This window comes from Pelodiscus sinensis, chromosome 12, assembly GCF_052426305.1.
Source record: "Pelodiscus sinensis isolate ZL-2025 chromosome 12, ASM5242630v1, whole genome shotgun sequence".
Taxonomy (NCBI): domain Eukaryota; kingdom Metazoa; phylum Chordata; order Testudines; family Trionychidae; genus Pelodiscus; species Pelodiscus sinensis.
In genome coordinates, this window is record NC_143063.1 from 36,954,580 (window position 1) to 36,971,822 (window position 17,243).

A 17,243-nucleotide genomic window follows, 5' to 3' on the forward strand; every position below is an offset into this window, starting at 1 on the left:
TATCCTGGTAATCCCCAGTCCACCCTTAGTCCTGCACTTCTGCATCTCCCCAAGGAAAGAGGTCCTCCCAAAGCATAAGGCCCAGGGCAATTGCACTGAACCGTCCTATGGCTAGGACGGCTCTGCTCACATGAACTCATCTATGGGCTGAGCTTTGCAGCTGAGCTGTCCAAGATGAACCTTTTGGTATAAAATCAGAATTTTTCTGTTTGCTTCACCTATTCTTACTTCAAGGATGCCTTTAAATTCTCAATACAGGCCTATGTGACATGTTAAAAGTGTACTTGTGCCACCAGCTACCTCACTGTGTCTTGCTAAGAGATGTGTAACCTAAGTCTATTTGCAGTTAAATAGTAATGTCTGGCAGTTCATGGGAAGAACTGGAGCAAACTGTTCACAAGATTTTGCAATAAATTTGGAAAAGATCACAGCTCTCTTGCCATTTTCACCGTTAGACTCAAGGGGGAAAAAAGACAAGTGTAATAGGTATTTCTATCCCATTATTCCTACAGCAGTGTCTAGAGAGATTCCCTTGTTTTAGCCAAAGGCTAGATAGGAGGGAAAAGTGATCAGTAAAACCCACTTTACTATATAAAGTTTTGCTCTTTTTTGTGTGTGTGTGTAACTTTCCTTTGTTCTTTTCGTTGAAATCTCTGTCCATCTGGGAATATGGGTTGCTAGATAAGGCAGGAGAAGAGAGCTAAATCAGCTTTCAGTTCAGCATTTTAAGTATGCCCAGCCACTTCTCAATTGCTGCTGAGTGTCACAGCAAGAATGTGAATGGAAGTGGCACCAAGCAGCTCCCGAGGAGTGGCCGGGCTTATTAAGTCCTACTTTAAAAAGTTGATTTTGAAGCTAATTTATGGCTCAGCTTTCCTGCCTTTGAATGACGAAGAAACCCTTAAAGGAGTCTTGCTGGCTGTGACAGAGGCAGAGTGGCTCTGAGGGTGGAGTGGGAACAGAGGAATGTAAGGTTATAGGAAATGGTTACATTTGGAGAAAATGCCTGTATGTCTCTCAAATGTAAAATTGATATAGTGGAAGGCAAAGGCTGAAGGACACTTGAAACCAACCTACCATGATTTCTGTACCCACTAAACCAAATGGGCCTAATTTTTGTTATGCTAAAACCCCTTTACATCACTCTGACATGGTTAAGGGGTCTTAATGTGGTTGGGAATGTAACGTATGCCTGTATGTGCTACTTGTGTAATATAAAGGGTCCTTGGTATAAATGAGAATTGGGCCAAGTGGCTGTAAAGTTTCCATTGATGATAACAAAGTCTCATTGAGACTAATGCATGGCTGTAATATCACCATTAGGCCTATGTGACCCATCAGTATATGACTTGGAAAGAATGGTACTTACATTAATTTAGAAACATAAAAATATAGGGTTTAGAAGGGACAAGAAACAATGTTCTCTCTATTTTATTCCATCTATGTATAAAATAAATTTTGCTATAGGCACCGAGGCATCTGTTGATGTGCACCACCAATAGAAACACATGCTGCTGTTATGCTTAAAACAAGCACACGGGATCTTTTTCAGGGGGATAAGGCAACACAATGAATTTATTGATAATATAATGAAGTAGCATATGCATTTACACACACACACACTGCTGATGTAATAGTTACCAGTTTGTTCCTCGGCCCAACCTATTGACCAGATAGGTCGGGTGCGAGGAAAGAGCCGGGTTCTTGTCAGTCCAGACTGATACTCCATAGTCTTAGCAGGACGAGCACGTAAAGAACCATCCAAGACACCCTATCTTTATGGGATTTTCTTTCCATGCAAGTCAATGTATTTTGTCTTGTCAGGCCTTAATCAGTCATTCAGCATCACAATCAGTTTTTCTGAAACATTTGTTTATCTGAAGGTTGTTCTCAGAGTCACCTGATATCAGTATGCTGATGACCTCTCCTGGGTGTTGTGTTCTGGTGAAACTTGTTAGAAACTTGTTATTGGTTCCCTATTAAGGGATGCTTGCTACTAACTTCAGGGTTCATCAATCTGCCCTGGCAGTCTGTATCTTCAGTGCGCTTTCACTTAGCGGTATTTCTGAGTCTCCAGCTCCTCCTCTGACCACTTGAGCATGCAGTGGCCTTTGTACTTATCTCTTCTAAAACATTCTCTCTCTTATTCACACCAACAATATATTTAGGGTATGTCTACACTTGCAGCCTAATTTGAACTAGGTCTGCAAATGTAGGCATTCAGAATTGCAAATCAAGCCCAGGATTTAAATATCCCACGCTTGATTTGCATCTTCCTGGCCTGATGTCATTTTTGAAATTTAGAAACCCCAAGTAACTGCCCACATCTACACGCGGCAGTGAAACGGGCGTTTGAAATAAAGCCCTAGTTCGAACTACCTGTTAAATCTCATTGCTGGAGGAATAACAGGTAGTTTGAACTAGGGCTTTATTTCGAACGCCCGTTTGACTGTCACTTGTAGACATGGGCAGTTACTTCGGGCTTGTAAATTTCAAAAATGGCGCCCGGACGGAAAGATGCAAATCAAGCGTGGGATATTTAAATCCTGGGCTTCATTTGCAATTCCAAATGCCTACATTTGCAGCCCTAGTTCGAATTAGGCTGCAAGAGTAGACATACCCTTACAGAATTGCAGCATGGAATAAAGGATACTTCTAGTCACTTTAACAAAGTTACAAATCTTTCAACACTAAACTTCTTTTTATCTATTAAAAGGCCTTGCCTAATATTGACATCAGTATGTATTACAATAGTCCATCTCTTCACTTCAATATGCTAACATCAAACACAGCTGGAGCTAACTTAACAAAGCTGCCTGGCCTGTCTGAGACCTACATCTTGTGTTTAAGTTTAATCCAAACTACATTCATTATAACTAACTTAGTTACAAAATTCCAGGGCTACACTGTGGACAGCTGAGGGCACTTTGCTAATCAGCTGAGTGGCACTTGAATCTCTCCTGGGCAGTTGCCAAAATGTTCAGCTTACAGGGAACACAGACAAGAACCTTAAAACTTTTTTTTTTAAACTTAACATTTTTCTGTTGTGAACTCCTTGCCCTTTTAATGGAATTATCAGTCCTGTAGAAAGCTTTTGTTTGAAGAAACATTGGGTAGATAATTCTCCTAATGAAGATCTCCTTCCTTTGTCTCTACACTGGCCCGCTTTTTTTGTTTTGCTCCACAGAGGCAGTAGCCAGTTCTCCTCAATTATGGAAAAGCTTTTCATTTTAACAACTGTTTTTGTAGACCTGCTTGCTAATGTATTTTGTCTGCCTTTGTCTTCCAGTCTTCCCATTTCTTTTGTCTTCTATTACAATGACAGCAGCTCAAGCATTTTCATTAAGCAAAGTGCTAGAAGGAGTGAGTACAGATCAGGTCCAGTTTAGGAGAGAGAATATAGCCTTGACTATCTAATTTTAAGCTTGTTACAAATATTTAGGATTAAACCAAATGCAGTGTATTGTTTTATGGTGATGAAAGATTTACTAATTGGAAAGATTTTTAGAGCAAGGAATTTGAAATCTGTCTCCTAGCCTTGATTCTTGAGCACAAGGCCTGATCCAAAAATGATTGAAGTTAATAGGAGTCTTTGCATTTAATCCTAATCCTACTGCTAATAGAGCATATATCCAGGGTTCGACAAATCCGCTTATATACTCGCCCATGGCGAGTAGATTTCAGCCGTTCACCCCGTTCACTGGAGGTTTGCGCATCCGCAGTGCAGGGCTGGCGAGTGGTTTTTGCCACGATCGTTGAGCCCTGCATATATCTATTGCGTTATCATTCCCATTTTGGCAGGTGATGTACCAGTATGGTGACTTTTAAAATTAATAGAGTCCTCTTATGCCTTGGAAATTGGCAGTATCTCTCACCCACTCAGTTCATGTGAGCACCAGTAATGCCCAGAACTTGCCCATCCTGTCTGATATTTCCCATATCCACAATTTAAGACTAGCCTGACATAACATAGACTGATCTTCATGCACTTAGGTGCTCCTAAGACTTGTCCTTCCAAAGTCTCCTCCCTCTCACAGAAGTCCATCCTCTTTCCCCCTGTCTTCAACGTGTCCTATAATCCCCTTTCTTGAGAGTCCATTTGGCATGGCTGTTAGATTGAACCAGCAGAATAGTTCCATTTTCAAAGTCACTATCACAGCAGCAGCAAGGGCATCCTTACATCTTAGGATTTATGGGTGCTATGTTATACTGTTAAACTGATGCCTCTCTGACCAATGGCAGCCCAGAGAGAGGGAGGAAGATGAATTTTAAAGATGTGATATTAAAAACTTCACCAACACACCAATATTTTTAAAGCAAATTTTAAATTAAGAGCTTGTAGACTAAGGACTTGTCTTCACTCTGGGGAAGATTGACACTCCCACAATAGATCTTCTGGAGTTTGATTAAGTGGTTTTGGTTAAGACCTGCTAAATCGAACCCAGAAGGTGCCCCTATTGACTAGGAGTAAGGGAAGGCTGCAAGGAGTAAGAAAAGGCAAAGTAAACAAATGCTGTAGGGACAACGGGGAAACTCAAATCAAGGTATGTCAACTCCAGCTATGTAATTAACATAGCTGGAGTTGCATATCTTAATTCAACCTTCCCCTTTAGTGTAGATCAGGCCTAACACAGTAAATTCAGAAAATGATTCTATATACCTGTTAATTGGCTCCATTACCACATGAATGACTCTTTCATGAGTTCAGTGGTTTGCTAATAGGCCTGCTAGAAGACTATTTCACTTTTAAGTTAACTAGCTCAATTCCAGAGGAAGACTCACCAGGCTACTGTAGCCACAGAACAGGGATAGGAAGAGGAGTATGGGTGGACATTAAGACCAGGGAGTGTCCCATATTTTCAGGTGCCCTATGCAGCTGCATATTCTGTGTATGAGTAAGAACAGCCCTGTGTCACAACTCCCAAATCCATATTCCCCAGCTATAAGAGGATAAGCCTAAAGAATAGTCACATATGTGATCTTTACAATAACACACCATACTTGTTTTTTTCTCATAAACAGCAAACCATACAAGAAACTATGCCCCCAATACCAAATATTATTGGAACTACTTTAGCCTAAGATTAAATCATGCCTCTCTGGTTAAGTCTACACCACAGGGCTAAAGTCGAATTAAGATATGCAACTTGTGCTACGTCAGTGGAGTAGCTTGAGATGAAATAGCTTAATTAGGCTTTTGGTGCTGTCTACACAGCAGGAAGTCAAAAGAAGACCTCTCTTCCTTTGACTTCCCTTACTCCTCATAAAATGAGGGTTACAGGAGTGATAGTAATTTCAAAATAATGGCTTTCAGTATAGACACACTCTTTGTTATTTCGGAATAAAGTCATTTATTCTGAAATAATGCTGCTGTGTTGACATAGTGTAGCCAGACACAAAACCCCATCTTGTTTTTCCATGAACCCCATCTTGTCCCCCCCCCCCCCCCAGAGAGCAAGAGAAAGGCAGTCAGCCTTTGATGCCCTGGGAACACAGGTTTGCTGCCTGTCCCTGACTCTACCATAACAGAAACCAGACAGTAAATGGGCTAGCTGACGACCCGGGGCCTCCCGTCGCCCTGATGGCTAGTACCAGTAATTGACACGCCTGCACTGTCCCAGAGAGGAATCTTCGCCCATCACATACCAGAGGTGCCCATTGTCTGCATTTTCCCAGGTGTGAATTATGCTTTGCACCCTTCGTGGGAAACTTGGCATTCAAAGCCATTTTTCCTAATTGGCCACTTGAGCCCAGGAAGAAGCCTACATGACCCAAGGGGTATAAAAGAGGTTCAGCAGCCCACCCCATTTGAGCTCCAATCATCTATACCTGCTGGCAGGTATTGATTGTCTCCCGAGGTCTGTGGGACGCCCAACCTCGCCCTACTTCTTCCCGAGGGATTGAGAGAAAGACGCTGGCCACGCCAAGTCTGGAACGCAGGGGTGAGAATATATACCTGCTATGTGTCTATTTTGCATGCATTTAATAAGAGCTCAGAGAACCAAAGGGTTTCATGGTACCTGTAAGTGACTTATTAGTGTAATTTCTGTCCTGTCCTTTGTAGTGTCTGTGTTATCTGTAACACAGTAGTAGCATTTAACAACTAAGTTTACCCTGTAACAATAAAATAGTAACTGTTTAAGCTTTAACCTGACTCCTTCAGTTGCTGTAACAGAACCAAGCACAATTTAAAAGAACTTCAGCCGGTCATAAGGGACTCACTGCCCTGACCGTCGGCTGACACATAGCCTAAGGGTGTGTCTAGACTACAGAGTTTTGTCGACAAAAGTGGACTTTTGTCGACAAAACTATACCTGCGTCTACACTACCGCTGAGTTCTGTCGACATAACATCGACAGAACTCAGCAGTTTTGTCGACGCTGGTAGACCTCATTTTATGAGGCATAACACCTTTCGTCGAAAGAGTTCTGTCGACAGAAGGTGTTATTGCATGTAGGGTTGTGTCTAGACTACAGGGTTTTGTCGACAAACAGCTTGCTTTGTCGACAGAACTGAATGTGTCTAGATGCTCTTTGTCGAAAGAAGTTTTGTCGACAGATACTGTCGACAAAACTTCTGTCGACAAAAACCTGTAGTCTAGACGTACCCTTAGTGTCTAAAATTTAGACATGACAATACATATCTGCCTTGCATTAGAGGATTCTTAAGATGGAAGGAATTGTCTAAAATGACTAGTAGTGAGTGAAAGTTTACTCTCAATTAAGTGCAGGATTATGTTTATCTGTAAACTCACACTCTCTGCCCTTTAAGATTAGATTGTACAAGATCAAGTATGGATTTATCTTCTCTGTTCCAAAGTACAGAGTGTACAGTTAAACCTAAAGGCTAAACCATGGAAAATCAGGATTCAGAATAAATAGTAAACATATAATTCAGTCCCTATCACTAAGAAAATAATTGTAGCTGACCCCTCCAGGTATCAAACACAAAGCTCTCCATACAGAAGGAAAGGATTTTATTTATAACAAGAAAACCATTTGATCACAGACCCATTAGAAAAATTAGGTGATTTAAGAGAATGGGTTATGGTATGAAACAGTCCTTTATCTTCTGAGTTGAAAGTCATTTTGCTAACAAACTCATTATTTGTATTTATTATTATAAGCAAAGAAGCTGTTTTCATTTCAGTTTAATTGCTCCCATTAGCAGCTTCACTTAAATTTACAATATTACCGAACCTTCCTGAAAAGACAGACTGACTCTATCGTTAATGATAGGGTGAAATGGATAAAAGAAGGATTATTCCTTCAATGGCTCTGGTTTAAATAGCTCAGCAAAATGTTGAATATGCAAGACAATCCCCTGCCATTGAAAGAGTGACTTCCAGCTGAGACCAGCTTAGCATATACTTAACACCTGCTGGCTTACCCAGTGGGAGGCTCCCGTTTGGCTCCTTAGGCAGAGCTGTTTCCAGTGCGCCGTATGAATCCCATTTTAAACTTCCCATGCACTAATGCAAAGACCAAACACACAGCATGACCTTCCACCAGATAAGGACTCCACTAATTGGTCAGTCTCCCCTAGTTTCTGACCACCAGTTGGCAGACATAATAACATCTAAAAAAGAAGGAATAGCAATGCCAGAATGAAGCAAACTCCAACAGCTCACAACAGCACCTTACGTACAGACAGCCCGCAACCTGAAATAAATCCTATCCAGCAACCACGCATCACACCTCAGATACACTCACCCAGGAACCTATCCCTGCATCAAACCCCACTGCCAATTCTATTCAGACATCTATACAAGCAACACCATCACAGGACCTAACCACATAAGTCACAACATCAGGGACTCATAGAACTGCACATGCTTTAATGCAGGGCTGGGCAAAAAGCAGCCCAGGGGCTGGATCCAGCCCTCCTAACACTTTGACTGCATCTAGCTGGCTTCTGTTTATAGCCTACTGCCTGTGTCACTGAATTTCCAGGTGGTGGCTCAGGCAGCAGGATCCTATTTAAATGGCTCATGTCTGCCAGTTTACCGCAGCAGGGGCTGGAGTGTGAGACTTTTAAATAGCCACAGTGGATGTCAGGCAACGTAGCAGTGGCAGGGCCGGGAGCTGAGTGCCCTTTGCTGTGTTTTTACTTCAAAGTCTCCTGTCCCAGACAACTCTGGGAGGAGTTTAGTCTCCAGTCCCCAGGGGGTGAAGCTGGCCCATGACGGTGTATCAACATTCATTAAGTGCCCCCTGCCCGAAAATTATTGCCCACCCCTACTCTAATGTGATATGTTCCATCAAGTGCCAGCAATGCCCCTCTGACATGTATGTTGGAAAAACTGGCCAGTCTCTACAACAAAGAATTAAATGGACATTACTTTAGACCTCAGAAATGGTCTAAACATCCATAAACCTGTAAGGGAACATTTTAACGTACCTGGTCACTCAGTTGTGGATTTAAAAGTAGCCATTCTTCTACAAAGGAATTTCAGCACCCAATTATGGAGAGACTCTGAAGAACTGGAATTTATCTAATAACTTGACACCATTATTTTGTGCTTGAATAAAGACATAAACACCTTACAAAGCCTATTTCCCCTGCCTTTAACAGCTGCATTTTCACATAAAAAATTATGAATGGGATACATCCAGCCCTCTTAATTGGCCTCATTAACATGGGTCCTATAATTGACAGGTATTTCTTTCGTTATTATATATATATATATATCTTAGTTTCAGTTATTTCCACTCTAAGGGTATGTCTACACAGCAAAGTTATTTTGAAATAACAGCCCATATTTCAAAATAACTTTCCTAGTGTCTACACAGCCAAACTGCTATTTCGAAGAATGCTTATTTCAAATTTGGTAAACCTCATTCTATGAGGAATGATGCCAAATTCAAAATAGCTATTTCGAAATAAGTGCTGTGTAGACACTTTTTTCGAAATAGGGGACCTCCAGCCTTCCCAAGGTGCCATAGTGGCCACTCCAGCCTCAAACAAGAACGCTCCTCTCCCTCCCCCCTTCCCCCTCCCCGGAGCCCTTCAAGGGGTTGACTCTGGCCACAGTGCTTGTGCCAGCTCCAAGCCTACCAGCCCAGAGCCAGTCACTACCTCTGTCCCAGTGGCCTCAAAACACGAGCCAGCGAGCCACTGGCAGCCAGCCCTCCACCGCTCCCCAGGAGCAGTCTGCAAGTTCCCAGGAGCCGGCCAGGGCCTGGAGAAGGTGGGTGCCTTCCTGGTCCAGGGCAGAGATCATGGACCTTATTCAGGTTTTGAGGGGATGCCCACAATGTCCATGCTCTCCGCATTAGACAGAGGAGAGTGGCTGTCTATGGCAGGATAGCTGCCAGCCTCACCACCAAACGCCACGTGTGAACCCAGGAGCAGGTTGGTATGAAATCAAGTTCTTCCGGCAAGACCCCCATCCCTGAGCCCTGAGCTTCCCCTCCCCCTTCTTCCCCTTGCTTCCCCCTTCCTGCTCCCTTCTTCCAGATTTCCCCCTCCTGTCTCCCACTCTTTCTCCTCCGCTCTCCCATCACCTTTCCCCAGTCTCACCAGAGTTTCATTCCCTCCCCCCTCAGTTTTGTTAAATAAAGAGAGTTTGTGTTTATGAAAAAAATGTGTATTTTATTTTACATCAGGAAGGGGGGTTGGGGTGGGGTAAGTGGAGGGAGGAATGAGGCACAAGCCCCCAGTGGGGTAGACCAGGGAGACTATTAGTGCTCCTCAGGGTGGAAACTCTCCTACAGGGCCTCCTGGATATTGACAGCCCCACAATGGACCTCCCAGATGGAAGTCTGTAGAAAATGCAGCCAGGCTCGCAGTAACGCATCCAAGAGAAGCACCAGAGTGCCCAGGAGCAGCTCTGGCTCCATGTTGCAAAACGCTATTTCAAAATCCATTTTGTGTGTAGACGCGTTATTTTGAAATAAGCTATTTTGAAATAACTACTTCAAAATAGCTTATTTCTAAATAATACTGTAGTGTAGACATACCCTAACTCCGCTAATGAATTGGGTTTTATCCATGAAAGCTCATGATTCTATATATTTTTGTTGGTATCTAAGACACTACAGGAATACTCATTATTTTTTAAGTTCACAAACATTTTCCAGCATCATATTCCAAATTTACACAAAATAATAACAGCTTGTGGGCCTGTGCCTATGAAGTACCTTTCTGAATCCTTACATTAGTCCTGCTTCTGCCTGGAATCCAGTCTCTTCTTCTAATCTGGGGCTTACAGAAGTGTCCGTGTCACTGACAGCTTGTACCTTTTGGGAATCTAGACAAAATCTAGAAACAGCTATATTTGTCCTTTATAATGGCAAATAATGTCAGCTTGGGTGAAAGTGCCCTGAGTAATTGTCTAAGCTGCCACAGTACAAGGAGCACCAAAATGCCCTCTTCTTTGAATGTTGCTTCTCTTCTTTAATAGCACTGCTTTGGTCTTTGCTGCTTGCACTACTTCTTGCCAGATGACAAAGGTGTTTCTCCCAGCTCATCGTCTGCTTAACTAGATTAATCTCAGCAGGGAACAAAAATTAAGAAGGGGCAGATTGGGACAAGCATGGATCGTGAAATGTATGAGAGAAGGGAGACTACAACAAGGGAGAGAATGGGGGGAGACAGGAAGGCAGGAGACCTGGATTGAGAGCATGAGTGTCAGAAGACGTAGGTCACATCTTCACTTCCAGAAAGAGCAACACTTCAGAGGCTTATCTTCCAGCATTTGATTTAGTGACTCTAATAAGCACCAGTAAAATTACATGTTTTAGACACTCTCCTGTTGATCCCAGAACTCCTCACAGTGATGAGGAATAAGAGAAGTCAGTGGTAGTTTCTCCCATTGACATCCCACTGTGGGACCACCCAAGAAAATCAGTGTAAGGTACATTGACTCCATCTACACAATTCACGTAGCTGACATTGTGTATCTTGCTTCAATTTTTCTCCACCAGTGCTGACCTAGCCTTAGAAGAAGGGACTAACAGAGGGAAGTAGACCTCCCATCAAACTAAACTACAGAACTTCAGCTATGCAAATAGCATAGCTCAGGAGTCAGCAATAATTTTTGAAAGGGGGCCATGAATTTCTGAAGTGGTAGTGGGTGACCCTAGAAAGAGTGAGGCCTCAGGTGGAAGGGCCGGGGCCAGGAGACAAGTGTTCCCCTGCCCACAGACCCTGATTTGCCTGGGGGTGGGAGAAGCATGTGAAGTCTTAGTCCCCCACCCTGCCAGGTGTATCTCGCACCTCGAGAGAACTGCCAGCTGTTTTGAATAGTTGGCAGCTCCCACTAAGCACCACGCTACCCTGGTGGTGTGAGGAGACTTCCCGTGCTCCCTCAGCCCCCAGACCAATCAAGAAGCACCAGAAAGAAAGAAAGAAAGAAAGAAAGAAAGAAAGAAAGAAAGAAAGAAAGAAAGAAAGAAAGAAAGAAAGAAAGAAAGAAAGAAAGAAAATGATCAGGGAGGGCACAGGCAAAGGGAGGCTTTCCCTTTAGTTTGGGAGGTGCTTTGCCTCCCCTCCCTTTGCTGCTCTGTTCCTCCCAGCCACTGGGATGGGTCTGGGGGGAGGAGCAGACATAGTTTCTGGCTCTCCCAACCCCATCAGGGCCTTACGTTTCCCTCTGGTACCATGCACCCCTGGCAAGGGGAGGAAACTTCACGTGCTTCCTCTGCCCCCAGGCCAATCAGGGTGCCCTGTCCTGCTAGAGGCATGTGGTTCCCTCTGGTGCCACACACCCCTGGCAGGGTGTGAAGACTTCATGCGCTCCCCCATCTGCAGATCTGGGCGGACAAGGGCTGGATCAACTCACCTAGTGGGCTGGGTCCAATTCGTGGAGGCCCCTTTGCCCACCCCAGCAGAGCTGAAGTTGACGTACTTCCTGTGGTGTCTTTTATGTGGTAAGGTCAGCCAGGGTCAGCCAGGGTTACTCTCCTGTCAATTGCAGTTACTCTTCTCATCTTGGTGGAGTACCAGAGTCAAGAAGCAGAGTACCCACAGGTCTATTAATCACACGTAAGTAAACATGCTATATTGGCCACCAGTGGCTCAATCACAAGCCCTGAGTGGGGAAGATAAAATGAAACAGTGTGGGAATGAGATCTGCCAGGCATGGGTGCATAGAGAAGTGAATGGAGCCAGTGTGGAACAAGGGGAGAGATAAACGGTCAAATTCACAACTAGGGTAAGCAGGTGGAACTCCACTGGAATCACCGAAAGCATATGACAACACTGAGATTCTCACAGAATTCTGGACAGAGAAATAGGTGTGAGCGTGGTAGTTTGGGGAGCAGAGTGAATCACAGGATCAGAAGGAAAGGAATGGGGGGAAGAAACAAGAAGCAGAAGAAGGGAAAGGTCAGAGACTGGAGAATGGGCACAGAGAAGGGCAAAAGTGCCAGAAAGATAGGGAAGCATTAATAATTTATCTGTTGAAGCCCCTACTAGACTAGAGGGCTCATTCAATTAGCAAAAAAGTCAAAACTTCTCATTTGCACAAAGACAGCAGATCAACAAAGTCACTCAGAACAGTTGGGATCCTACCAAAAGTAGTCTGCATCCAAATCACTGCTTTCTCCACAATTGTCTTGTATCAGTGCTCCCCCGACTACCACACTCAACACACTTGGTTCTTCTAAAGTTAATGCAGAGTAAGATAGAGACTCACCAGTAACAGTTAAAGAAAACATAAAAACCCACCACTACAAATTCTTGATCTCATTTCAGTCTACACAAATGATGGCAGGTGCACTGAAGTGAATTCTCCTCTTCATTCTCTTGACCTGCACTTGTGTGTGTGTGTTTGAGCATACGTATGCACACCAAAAGGAATAGTAGAAAATCATACTCGTTTCAATCTGGTGGGTATGCTTTATCTGGAGCACAGGTTAATAAATACAGAACTGGGAAGCTCATTGTTTGTGCTGGGGAACAGGTTCAGGGATATATGATTATTGGGAATAAATGCAGCTGAAGCATTAAAAACAAGCCTAGTCTAGTCTTGGTTACTTGTTAAATACTAGACACGTCACTGCAGAACAAGGTGAGAATCCTATATTCTACTAGTCAGCTCCAAAGAAGGTTGGAACAGGGAGTGAACGAAAGATTGTCTGACATTCTTCATCTTCAGTAAAATTGGTCTGTGAATGAACATCTGCTTTACATGTAAAATAGATGTGTGCAAATACAATCCGTAGGATAAGATTATTCCTTTCCAAAGTGGATTAGAATAATTTGGGTGACATAGAGTACAGTAGTATGAAATCACTCATGCACTGTTTTGAATGTTTATTGGTAGATAGCCAAAGGAAATGTCCTTATAGAAATTCTCTAACATAACATGTGGTGTTAGTGCATATGTTGAAATGTCCTTATTATTTCAATGATTAACTTCCTCTCTGGCATCTATCAATGTATGTGCATGGCAATTGCAAGCAGTATCCTGTCAACAGCTATCGACTGTAAGTGATCCTAATCCACTTTGCAATCATATTCAATGCCTCTTCACTTGCACTGAAAAAAATGGCTTTGTCTAGAAAAATTTTACTAATGTGCAAAATTGTTCTTTGTTAAATCCATTGTAGGAGCTGAAAAGGAGCAGTAGTTTAATGCGCCGCAGCTGGAGTGCAGATAGGCACTGTGGCTGTAACTTACACTCCTCATTTTTCACTAGCAGCATATGCTTGGGGAGTCAAGAACAGATGCAACTTGCTTAATGGGGCAAGCCACATCCATTTTACCTTAATGACTCCACATTTGGACACTGCACTCCCTCTTTATGTAAGTTTAATGTGACCCAAGATGCATATGAATAGCAATGGCAGAATATCAACAGGACATAGTATAAGCTAGAAAATAGAGATTACATGGAGATCCTGTTTGAAGTTCATTAAAAAGGTATCACATGGCAGACAGGTGGCAATGGAATGGTGCCCTAAGTGTTTGGATTAGGATTAGGCTCATGATATGAAGGGCTTGGAACTAATATGAGTGTTCTGATATGGTCATCTGGGGCTGAAGGCCATAGTTTCACTTTCTGGTCTGGTTTCCTGCCAAGCATTATCTGGCACCAGTTCAGGTACTCTTCCATGAACCTTCCTGTCCTGGCAGAATGGCTGAGTTGTTGGGGAGATAAAGGCAGACCAGTTAGACCCCATGTAGATTTCTACCAACCAGGATAAGCAAACTAGCTGCAGTGTTCACTATTTTAGAAGCTTCCTGATGAGGAATTTGCCCAACATCATGAGTGGAGGAAACCCAACAGATATGATTATACACTGGGATTTGTCCCTCTCTGTACGAATCTGGAATTGGAGAGTGCTTCCACAAAGCTTCAGTCTGAGAATGGGAATGTCAGCCTGGTGGGTGGGTGGGTAGAGGGGGGCGGGGAGGTGTTAAGAAGGAATGGACAAGATAGTCCCATCCAAGTCACTGAAAATAATGTTAAAGCATTGTCTATGCAAGATATCTTGGGCCAAAATCTGATTCTAATTAGACTAATGTAAATCTGGAATAATGCCATGGACTTCAGTAGCAGTGCTCTAGATTTAAAGCACAATCTAACCAGAAATCAATGTCAGGGAAAGGGGGGCCCTGTAGCTGGACTTGGGATGAGGGGGAGAAGGTGCAGGTATTTGGGCTGGAGGGGCCCTGTGACTGGGCTCAGGGGAGGGAGAAAAGAAGAGGACAGCAAAACAGGAACTGTCCTGTCCTTGGCTATTTAATTTTCTGCTCCTGGAAGAATATTTGTTTGTGTGTATCACAACAAACATTCTTACTGGCAGGGATTTTTAAATAAATGAACAAAATAATTGAAACTGGCATGGTTATGTAGTGTTATTTTGACAAATAAAACATGCCGAATTTTAAAATATTGCATGGAGAATTTTTTTCTTTTGATTCAGAATATCCCCAGCAGTAATAATGCAGGACATAGTGTGTTTATTTAGTGACTACACTACACTATGTGATATAGATTTAAGGCCATTAAATGGAACACTCAGGGAAGGGAAGACAATTGTAGTAATCCTTGGGTAGATGATTTGGTCTAAATCATGTTCAGTTTTCAGAAATTTTTTTGGATTAGGAACTGGTAACACTGGGATAATTTAACATAAAATGTTTTCTTGGCTGAATTCCAAATGTAAAGCTCTAAAAAGCTATATTTTCTCTCTCTCATTTTGTCTTCGTTGCCTCGCTTGTTATTGATGCACATAATAAAACACTAGGAAAAAAAAGAGAAATCCACCCAAAAGGTCAAAATCAATGATCCTTTTACAGATGGCACCTTTGGGAATTTTGGTACTTTACCATCAGCCTGTGTTTGAGACTGTTACTTGAATACTTGGTTTTTGATGACAAAAATCAATGACTCCTTTAAAGAAGACGCCCTTGGGGCTAGAGGGATGCAGACTTTGAAATGTTTACTGGTCTATGTCTGTCTGTGAAAGACTAATAAACATATTTATAAGTTTATGAGCTTCTATTTAATTTTATGGATTGGAAACAGTGTATGGATTTAACAAGAATTTAAAGTTTAACTCTGTAATGTCTTACAAATTGGAATAAATTAGCACATAGGAACTGATCCAAATGCCTTTGAGGCCAATAGAAAGACTTCCACTTTTATCCTATAGTTGTGTAGGATAAAATTTGTCCCCTGGGCAACTTCTTTGAAGTCCAATGGAATTCCCCCATTAGTACATAGGGCTCAATATGCCAGCTACTGAATTAATGTTGAAAAAAGGAAGACAAGTACTTTGAGAATAACAATCCCTTTTGTAACCTTTTCTTCCATCCTCTGTTCTAATAGGTATTTTTTCACATTTTGACATTTCTTTGAACCATGAAACCATACACTTTAAATAAATTATTAATTTTTAATACTAATTTGGCATCACAGTTATTTATGGTACCATAACTTACTTTGATACCAGGGCAAATTTCCCTTGATTTTCTTGAGTGAGCTGGATTATAACAGGCTCTTGTAACTCAATAGACACTTGATCTGGATATCCTGTGATGTGTTGAAGCATCAGTGCTGGAGTCTGGACAATCAGTTTTCTCACCAGCTGTGCAGATATTGGATTTTGCCAGAAATTCTCCTCCTTCCTCCATCCCCCTCAGCATTGTTTTAATAGTGAATTTGGTTAACCTGATTCGGAGGAAGCAGCTACAGAGATGTGTGTGGAGAAAGACTGTGAGTGTTTAGTAACCTTGCTGTAATTAGACCCAAAGCCTTCATTTATATTAATTTTCCTGTTAACTGTAGATCTAATCAGTAAACACAGTCATGTAGGATAAAATGTCAACCCTAAACAAACAAGTGCATTGAAAAGATAATGGCAGTTAATGTCTGATATAAATTAAAACTTGAGGGAATATACATGACAGTAAAAGGGCTGGCATATTAGACAGGCCACCCTACAGTGTACTGATTCTGATTTAAGGCTACTGATCTCAAGCTAATAAATCAGCATTAATCTGAGCCCCTTCATTAACACTGCATGGATGCTTTGCTCTGGAGGACAGCAGGGAGAACTTGGACTAGCTAATGGCTTTCTTCTTTGCTGGAGCCCTGTGTAAGGACAACACAGAGCAGTGGTAAGCACTGGGGAGAGATTCTGCTCTGTGCCGGCACAGGGAGGGAGTTGGGAGAAGACAGAAACGCATCTTCTACTTCCTCTGACACTGCTCTGAGCCACTGTAACAGGGTGCTTGCCCTGCACTGGCCCTTTAAGGGCAAAGTCCCAGCCCAGAGCAAGGGCTGGGAGCAAAGCCCCAGCTGTGGCAGTTCTAGTGATGAGTGCCCAGGGCCCTGTATAAGGGAGAAGGGTCTGCTGCTCAGGGCAGAGAGCAGTGAGAGCATAGCTGTTAGGGAAGCAGGAGGCTTCCTGGAGCTAGAGCAGTGCTGGGGAGTCAAGGCAGGGCTAGGTGAGCTCTGGCCAGACAAGCTCCCAGGCTTTAGCTCCTAAGGAGGAGTCTAGGGTGCTCTGTGAAGGAGCGGACCCTGGAGTGTGAGCAGAGTGGACAACAACAATCCCCCAGAAGGGGGGCTCAGACACTGGTGTGGGCATTGCTGGAGGGCAGTGTCTGGAAGAGGACAATGTGATCCAGGAGAAATGTGGGGAGACACCACATAGAGAAAGACACCCAACAAGGCAGAGAAGAGCCAGTTTCCCCGGACAGCCAGCTGGTGGTGCCATTGTGGTGAGTTGACCCCGTGACAGCCACAAAAACCTCTTACAATCTGACTTCCAGTGAGCAAGCTT